Source organism: Tiliqua scincoides, chromosome 4, assembly GCF_035046505.1.
Source record: "Tiliqua scincoides isolate rTilSci1 chromosome 4, rTilSci1.hap2, whole genome shotgun sequence".
NCBI classification, from domain to species: domain Eukaryota; kingdom Metazoa; phylum Chordata; class Lepidosauria; order Squamata; family Scincidae; genus Tiliqua; species Tiliqua scincoides.
In genome coordinates, this window is record NC_089824.1 from 87822197 (window position 1) to 87832127 (window position 9931).

At 43.1% G+C, this 9931-nt stretch overlaps 1 pseudogene; it reads left to right on the plus strand.

Moving 5' to 3' along the window:
- Nucleotides 1-5557: 5557 nt before the first annotated feature.
- On the plus strand, nucleotides 5558-5674 carry LOC136650716 (5S ribosomal RNA; annotated as a pseudogene).
- The last annotated feature ends 4257 nt before the right edge of the window (nucleotides 5675-9931 follow it).

A 9931-nucleotide genomic window follows, 5' to 3' on the forward strand; every position in this document is an offset into this window, starting at 1 on the left:
CAGACAGGTAGCTTCTGACTCATCTGCCTCCTGGATAATATACAATGCAGCTAGAATTGTACCTACTTTTCAACAGCAATCAGTCTGCAAACCACTGCAGGGGCTAAATACTAAAGTCCTGTAATAAGATTTATTGTTTGATATTTAATTAATGACATTAATATTTAAATGGACAAAAGAATGCATGTTATTTGCATGCAAATCTAATTAGACTCTAACTATTTTATAATCCATTACGTTCTCAGAGATATACTTAGAATATGTCATAAAGACACAGGCTTAAGACTACAATCCTGTACATACTTACATAGATCTTACATAGATACTTACTTCCTTTGAACTCAAAGGAACTTACCGCTTAGTAGACATGCACAGTTCTGCACTGCAAGTCTCTTAGTATCTCTTTTCAAGCATAAAGTAGTTGCAAAGCCCCTGGTCTTGATCAGGTCCATGGCGAGTGGGGATTAATCATGTCCCACCACTGCAGGAGATCACAAGCACACATTCCAGACCCCAGTTGCTCTTTGCTTCTAAAGGTGCTACTTACAAAAAAAAAAAAAAAAAAAAAAGGGCTCTTTGGAACAAATAGCAGCTCAACTAAAACCCTCCCATAAAGCTCCCTCCCTCCTATAAAGCTGCAGCAGATGTGTGAATCCCACAACGATGTGGGCAGGGTGAGTTACATGAGCATCTCTCTCATTCTGCTCCTTTCCTGTGCTTTCAAACTGGGAAGATGGGGCAGAATTAATCCTATTGTGCAGGTAAGTTGATGCACAGTTAAGTCTGTGGTGCATGTAGTATATATCAGTGATTTATATCTGCCCAAATAACCTGTGCTTTGAGATGGGGAGCATGATGTACAATTGCAGAATATAGAACAGGTGCAATGGACAACAAGTATTAGAATCTGCTTTGTAAAACATTTACAGATTCTCATTCTGATCATGAGATGCCCAGGTATGGAAAGGCAGTGATATCTATAGTAATTAAGGTATAGGCTTCATACAATTCAGCCAATGTCATGGGTATATTTAATTTAGTGTATAATGGGTAATAGCAGAGACCATAGCTTGCATCCCGCAAGTAAGAACCTGGTACCTTGCAAGGCAGACTTTCAGATCATTCAGAGATAATGACATGGCCAATTATTCCAATGAATTATCTGATTAGTAAAGAAAAAAAGGCATCAGAAGCTTATCTAAAAGAACAGTGTACTAAAATAACATAATGGGGTTGTATTTTAGAGATGTACATTACTTGGCTAATAAGGCAGAGCAAGATGTAGTCACACCGCTTAACATTTTTCTACCTACAGTGCTATGTAGGACACAGGGCTTTTAATGTTTTATTGCTATTATAAAGCTCTTTCTTGAAATCTGCAATAACATTTTCTTCTGCAGGATTACTACAAATCATGGTGCTGTTAGAACAAATGCATTAACCACTATATCCACTGCTAACTTTTGATCACTATTTATAAAATTTCTTCTGGAAATTGCTATATTAGACAGATTCCCTTTATTTATCACCTGATGGTTAAACAATATGAAATTGCATTATAATTCTCTTTATAGTGATAGATGGTGAGTGAGCAACTTTTTGAAGAGATCTCCAGCCCAATCCTACATTAATCCCCACATGGTGATGCAGCAGTACCAGTGCAGTGTCTGCTGTATCCCACAGGGGATTTCTGGCTGCTGGAGATCTCCTTGGGTAAGGAGACATTTGTCCCCTTGCCCCAGGGTAAGCTCCAGCAGCCGCAGTGGGTCAACTCAGAGCGGCGCCAGCAATATCACTGGCACAAGTCCACATTGATTCATGAAGGCAGATCAGGACCAGGAAGGCCAGCATTCTGCCACCTGGTGATTGCCTGGACTCCCTGGTGGCGGAGAGGTGCTCCACCAGATCCTGAACCCCATGTGGGACTGTGCGGTTCGAGGTGGGACTCTCTGATTCTGCTGCAGCTCCAGAGCTGCCATAGAATCAAGTAACCCAACTGTGGGGCTGCTTCTCTTACCCTGGGAAGTGTATATTGGATCGCAGCAGTGAAATTTGACTGAGTAGTGTTATTGTGAACCTGCAAATGTTTCTATTGGTGAGGAAACCAAATGTGTCGTTTGTGAAAGTCCTTTGGATCAATTTTTAAGACAGGAAAGTTAATGATCACTTTACTAAATTCAATATTCTTTGAACAACGTTCCCTAAATCCAGCAGCAGCAATTATAATTGGGTATGTTGAAGTCCCTCATCAGGCAAAAAAACTTGGGAATTTTGAGTGAAGCCGAAGAGCTAGCAAAATTTTTCTGGAAGGATTTACACACCCCTAGTCATGTCTCAGTTTAGTTATTAGGGTCTTTTTTAACCAGGAGGATTCTGTTTAGCAATCTGCCTAAAGAATCTGCTTCATCGTGATACCCAATGAATTTGGATGGCAGAGCACGAAGGAGAGTCCAAAGTTTTCAAGGATATACTGACAACAGGGTGAGGGTTGCAATCTTCTAATCTAACCTGCTGAAAGAGATCAAGCTCTCCGTCGTTTTTTTTTTCAGAAACAGAGCTAGAAGCTGTGTTGGTACAAAGAGGAGGAACTGAAGAGCTGCCTTATGTTGCGAAAATTGCAAGAGCTACTGCTATGTTTCATCACAAACTCAGATAGTGCTGTAGGTTGAGTCTCATTATTCGCGAGGGTTCCGTTCGCAGAACTCAGGTCAGTGCGTCACTAGGATTCGCGTCACCCGGTGTGGGAGGCCTGCACGTCACCCCATGCAGTGGGCGGGGCAACACCCCAGGTGGTGGGCATGGTGATGTGCCATCACCCCACCCCCACTGGTTTTTTTGGCTGTACCTTTTGTTAGAACACAGATATTTCAATGTGGTTTGTTTCATTGCATTCTGCATGAAATTACACATTGATTGATATAGAACATGATGTTATTATTCCTCCAAACTCTGGTTTTAGTGATTTTGAAACCTTGCAGAGTCTCGCACACACACACCCTGTGTCAACTTAAAAAACACCTTATTGCAGCAGTTCTCAAACTTTTAGCACTGGGACCCACTTTTTAGAATGACAATCTGTCCAGGACCCATTGGAAGTGATGTCATGGCCAGAAGTGACATCATCAAGCAAATTAAAATAAATAATTATAAATAATTAAATTAAAATAAAAGAAATAATTAAATAAGGGGAATCCAGTCCTGTTCCACCAAGTGAACTTACTCTGAAGTAAGTCTTATTATGGTCATTGGGGCTTACTGTCAGGAAAGTGTTGGTAGGATTGCAGCCTGTAAGCCCAATCCTATGCATGTCTACTCTGAAGTAAGACCCATAGTGGTCAATGGGGCTTACTCTCAGGAAAGTGTGGGTAGAAATGCAGCCTGTGAGCTCAAGCCTATGCATGTCTACTCAGAAGTAAGTCCCACAGTGGTCAATGGAGCTTACTCTGTAGTCTGCCTGCAATAACACCCCCCCCCCAAAAAGGATCAGTGAGTTTTTCAGCCTCCCCAGTGCCCAGTTTAAAGTTCTTCTATTTCAGACATATCAAGATAAAGACCCACCTGGCTTTCCAAGTGCAAAATAGAAAACTTCCCCTTACCAGTTCAAGCCTCTTTTTTTGTCCTTTTTAGTGTGTGAGGGGGGGGGAGGCTGCCTTCTAGAGTATTTGTTGCACTCCAGTTCCATCGGATCGGGACCCTTTTGGTGTCCTCACATTCTCCTTTGCCTGGCCTGACCACTAGCCAAGGTACGTCTGCCTACTCATGAGTAAACGCTACCGTGAGGCTGCTTCACTTTCCATAGGGCTCAATAGACTCACAGCTGGGAGGGGCGACCTACTTCTTGGGTGTTTTTTGGGGGGGCTGCATTTATTGGATCAGGACCATCCTGGTGTCGTTGGATTCCTCTCAGCCTGCCCTTTCCAATGGACTATGGCAAATACGCCTACCCATGAGTAAACACGCAATATGGCTCACTTTCACTTTCCATAGGGATCCATTCATTTTTTCTTTCTGGTTTTTTGGCCATAACCTTTGAAGGAAAGGAGCTATTTCAATTCTGTTTTTTGCATTGCATTGTGCTTGGAATTCCACATCCAACGGTATATGACATTATGGGGTAACTCCTAAAGCAGCTATTTTAGCTTGTCACGCCCCCAGGACGCGTCACCCCCCTGGCATGTCACCCGGTGCGGCTCACACACCCCGCACTCCCTAGCAACGTCACTGACTTGGGTTGATGGCAAAAATCACACTATAGCAAATCAATTTAAAAAACAAAGTCTTGTTGCTCAGGTGATTTAAAAACAGCCTTGCTGACCTTTGTGATGTTAAGACAGAGTCATTAAGGCTGCAATCCTAACCACACTTTCCTGAGAGTAAGACCCATTAAACAAAATAGGACTTACCTCTGAGTAGACCTGGTTAGGATTGTGTCCTAAGATGACAATCTAACAGTCAGTCTCTCTCCAGGCCCTTAGAATGGATTATCTTTCTTTCACTGTTCAGGGAGAAGGGAGGGGGTCACATGAAGAGAGAATGATTGATGGATTCTCAGCTGGCTGCCCTCTCTCTAACTATTGTAAAGGACTGTTTTCCTTTAATTAAAGGGCCCTTTTCATCATGTTGAGATAAATATCTCTACAACAGTAAGAAAAGCATTTTAAAGGGATGCATTTTGCCCCTTCTCCAGGGATCAGCACATTCCTTCTCATTTGCAGTGGCCATTCGTGTCGAGTCTAATCCGTGTATAAAAAATCTGTGTATAACAAGGTTGGACCTGTATTTTTATTAGACTTGGCTTTTTGTCATTCCTCTGACAAAGTACAGGTTTTCATGTTATTGAGAATATGGGCAACCCAATCCTGAGCTGCCTAGCGCGTGGGGCTGCTGTGGTGCCAAAATGGCTGCTGCAGTATCCAGCACACACCCAGGCCAGTGGCTCCTCGGAGGAAGTGGTGTTCCTAGCCCAGTGGCATCCACGGGTACATTTGATCCTGGGCAGCACAGCTGGGGGGCGGTGATGCCACCCCAAGGGCTGATCGTGCATACTGCCTCCCCTAGAGGCATTCTGAGGACCAAAGAGGCTGAGCTGGGCCTTTAAATGTCACTTCAGATTTTTGACCAAAAGTTGGAAGTGATGTTTCAAGGCCCTCTGGAGCCCTTATAAGGCCTTCTGAGAGCCAGAAAGGCCTCAGGCAGTATCCCTGGCCCTCAGAACGCCTTCTGGGCTAGACAGCAGCTGCAACAGGCAGAACATCCAGGTGGGGCGGCACCTCCAGGCATGCCTCCAGGCACCAGTATGGCTAGGACCGCCACAATCTTCCCGGTCCAAAATTTTTACCATTGGACCATGCCAGCTCTCATATATTATTATCCCCATACTGCAGCTGAGTAGTACTCAGTGCACTGAACAGAAGTGGCTTACAGAAGCCCACGCTGTAAGTTCATGGAAGGAGTGAAGTTCAATCCAATGAGGTCTAACAAGTGTTCTTCTGCTCTTAGGAATGATGCTGCTTCCATACTAGTGAGATTCACATAACTCTTCTCATTGTTAGGGCCAGACAGCAACTGTTACCCTGCACATGCCCGATCTTGTTTGATCTCGGAAGCTAAGCAGGGTCAGGCCTGGTTAGTACTTGGATGGGAGACCGCTTGGGAATACCGGGTGCTGTAGGCTTATACCATAGTCTTTCGAGACTGAAGGTTGCCAACCATTTGTTAGGGCCAACAATTGGGTTACAATTTATAATAGAGAAATTACATCAGTTAGCATCAGCCTGATCAAACTTCTTTGATTAGTTGATCAAACCAAACCAGACACTTCAATAACTCTGAGAAGCACCATAGCTCAGTAGCAGGTGCTCAGGGTAGGTGCTCAGGGCATGTGGTTTACATGCAGAGGGCTCTGGATTCAATCCCTGGCATCCCTAGTCAGGGCTGGGAAAGATCCCTCTCTGAAACATGAGCTACTACCAGCCAGAATTGACAATACTGCCCGAGCTGGAGCATTGACGGTGTATGAGGCAGCATCATAAATTCAGTAAGTTTTGTACTAAATCTTAAATTCTCTCAGAGTCCCTTAATTTTTTGCCGTAGCTCACCCTTTCTTCTTATTTGTTGCTAGTTCTTTTTTTCCACCTCAAAATTCTGAGGAATATTGTGCATTAATTCAATGGTCTCTATTATTCAGCTTCCTTTAAAAAAAAAAAAGTTACGCTGCTGGTTAGAAAATCTCTGCTGAACTATTGGTTTCTTTGTGTCACACAAATGAATGATGCTTTGTAAGTCTCAGTGGCATCGTACTTGCATATTGTGACCACCTGAGGGGTTGTTGCCTTGTGGGTGTTCTTTTACCATCAGCGCACACACATAGACACACACAGGTAGCTCTTTTAAAAAATTACACAGAAAGGAGTCTTTGGCCATATATTTATATAAAAACCCTTGATACTCATCTATTTAAAAAGGAGAGCCACAGGAACCATTGTCAGCTCATCATTTCTAATGGGGAAAAAAGCAGTTTCAGGAATTATTAACATGAAAAACACACTTGAGCTCAGCTAAAGCTGCAACCCAGCAGGAGAACAAGGTCTTGTTTTGTGGCAGGAGAGGTAGGTGGAGCTTTTGGAGAATGCAGCAACAGTTATTCATGGAGGGTTCTCATTTAGGAGGTCTGCGGGGAGCAATAATGTTCATTTATTTCAAGAGGGAAGGGGAGGGCGGTGGGAAGGAGACACAGTGGGCCAATTTTTGGAAGAATATGCAATGTTTAAAATGTAAGAAAAGAGTGGGTTATAACAGGAGAATTAATGATATGAATTTGTTAGTCTTTATGGCACCATGGATCACTGCTATTACAACTATGTTAAAGACAGAAATAGAATTGCCAACTATTTTTTTGACCTCAGCTCCTGTGACTCGATCGCAGGCGTTAGCCAATGACCTGTTTGTCTCCATTCCGTGAACAGTGTTGGCATCCTTCAGTCTCAGAAGACTATGGTATCATGCTCTGAATGGTGGTTCTGGAACAGAGTGTCCTCTCCAGTGCATGAAGCCTGGGTAAAGTAGGTTTGGAGGATAGGCTGTTACTCATGCAGTAAATCCCCCCTCTCCACGTCGCTGAAATGGTCCAATGGAAAGGCAGAGGCCAATATGGTTGGTTCCAGTGGTGTTGCAGGAGTTGCCAGAATGTGACTGTGTTCAGCCATGAACTGCCTCAGGGACTCCGACTCCAGATTTTGCCTCGAGGTTCACTCCTGAAGCCTTTTCCATAACTGGATGTATCCACAAGGCAGCGGAGGTTTGGGATCAGAGTTTTCCTTCCCTCAGATGAGCTGCCTTCCCAGGCTAATGAGTCTCATCTACCCGGTGGCTGTTTAGTCACCTCTTACGACAAGTACAGTCAAACTGAGGGCCTGTTCTTATCCCCAGCCCGATCCCCTTTTAAAGGTGTCTAGGCCCAATGCCATCACCACATCCTATGGCAAGGAATTCCACAGACCAACTACACGCTGAGTGTAAGAACATAAGAATTGTTTCAACTGCTGAGTTTTGTAGATCAACTTACTAATAACAGCATATGCCAGTCGTTTTCAAATTCTCAGGGAGTTTGAGAATCAAAGCAAGTTGTTCTGGGAAATGGGGGGGGGGGAGACAGCAATGCAATCCCCAGAATCCCACTACTGCCAGGGACAAGAGTTTGTTTTTTTTTTTTTTCCTGCTTGTCTACACTCAGTTACAGCCTTTGGCAGTGCTTCCCAAGCCTCCAAATGTCTATAAAAAGTTTTTTAAAAAACCAAAAACCATCCACTTCCTGTTTTTGTTGCACAACTGAAAGTGGGTGTTGTGTTGTTGTTATTAAAAAAAAAAAAAAACATTTCAGAAGCTTGGAGGCGTAGGGAACTTGCAGAGATTTCCAGATCCCCCAGGAGGCTGGAGCTGGCTGTCCATAAGTAGGAAAAAATGCCTTGTCCCTGGCAGTACTGGGGGGCCACCCTGCTGCCTTCCTCCCTTCCCCACCCCATAAGGCAGGGCTTCTCAGGCTGGGGCATCACAACACTCCAGTTTGAGAACCTCTGGCACAAGCTGTTGTTTATGATCCATTCGCAACTAGGGATACAAAAGATTTTGCAAAAGACTCTTTTGTAGGGTGCTGAAAGATAATATCAACTCGGAGTGGGTTAAATTTGGTGCTCCCTTTTTACTAAAACAGTAAAAGAAATGCAGCTAGAGAGAACCCTTCAGGTAAGGAGGGTGTTTGTACTGAACATATGGTAGGAATATGTCTGACATGTGTGACAAAAACAATACAATTTATCAACACCTCTTCCTTAACATGTGTGGAAACAATGCATTCTGGAGCCTGTGCTGAACATGTTTATTTTTTAGTTATAATCTTTGCCTCCTTACGATATTATTGCCAAAGTTGGGAAGACTTATGAATTCTGGTTACCTCTTGTACTCTCAGGCAAATCTCAGCCATCATCCTAGTCAGAAAGATCAATATTGTTCTAATGTTTCGACTCGTTCCCCTACTCTGCCTTCTGGGATATCCACATAAACATTACTTTAATGTGTGGAGATTCTAAGGTGCACAATCATGCATTCCATGTTGTGTGTGAGCATCTGTGTATCTGGATGAATTACAGTTTTTAGCACAAGTAGCTACTCCCTTCTCTAGATTCCTGGGCTGGTTCAAACATCGAGCTGTTTATGACTGCAGCTTCTGTGAATGAGGCATTGCAGATAATAGATGGATTTTTCAGAGTTCCAGAACTCCCAAGTTCTTAACAAATTGAAATGTGAGACTCTATTATTATTATTATTATTATTAGTAGTAGTAGTAGTAGTAGTAGTAGTAGTAGTAGTAGTATTTGTGTACTGCTCTTTAACCCAAATGTTCACAAAGCAGTTCACATAGCTAAATGAATCCTTCAGCAACCATAGTAAATTAAATGGAACTTATCCTGATTAGATCCCCTAATCTCAATTTTTCACTAAAAGTAGAAGAAGGTTTCTAGTCCTTATGGCTGCAAAAATAGGCTTGCAGCCATTCTCAACTTTATTTATTTATTTATTTGCTACAGCCCCTTAGGAGCTCTTCTCAGGTTCCAGGGGCCCCCTGACAAACAAGGATACAACACAAACAGATAAACTTAAAATCCCCTTCTCACAGTGTTCAGTCTGCGGCCTCCTTCAAATGTTCCAGAACTCCCCAGAGGGCCATATAGCCCCTGTTGAGAATGGCTGTGGAGTGTGTGGTCTAAGTCTGCGGCTGTAACATCTTGACTGCTATCTCAGTAGCTATAGAGATGACTGAATAATGTGATGGTTGAAGGTACTATGTCAGAGCTCCTGGCTCTGCCTTATAATTAGCAAAATCCAGAGGGGGGGAAAAATGCTGCAAAATAAGAAAAGTGGCATAATTTCTCTTAATGTGCATAATTTATACAGGCCACAGCATCCAGCATGTCTTGGCAGGGCATTTGGAGGACCTTGGCACGGATCTTAAATTGTTCAATGCAGAGTACACAAACTGTTTGGAGGATAAGTCCTTAATTATGGATGGTATGCAAAGCTATAAAAAAAGGGAAAAAACACTGTTTCAGTTTCAAAATTGACATTTAAAAAGTGTTTCATTAAAACCCTTGTTGATGTTGGGTCATATGTCAGAGCTTAACTTACAATAAGAGGTACTGAGGCTTGAGGCTGATGGAAATGACCAGATTGGGAAGCTATCTCCTCTAATCCCAGATGTGTGTATGCTTTTTGAAGCAACAAGGAAAATGTACTCAGAAGGACCTGTTCCAGCTTCATTCAAGGGTGGAGCCTGGACATTGCAAAGAGAAGCTGGCGCTGAGCCCTGGCACAAAGTCAACCTGGCCTCTACTCTTTTTCTTTAACCAGGCAGAAGCACAGGCTGCAGCATTTCATA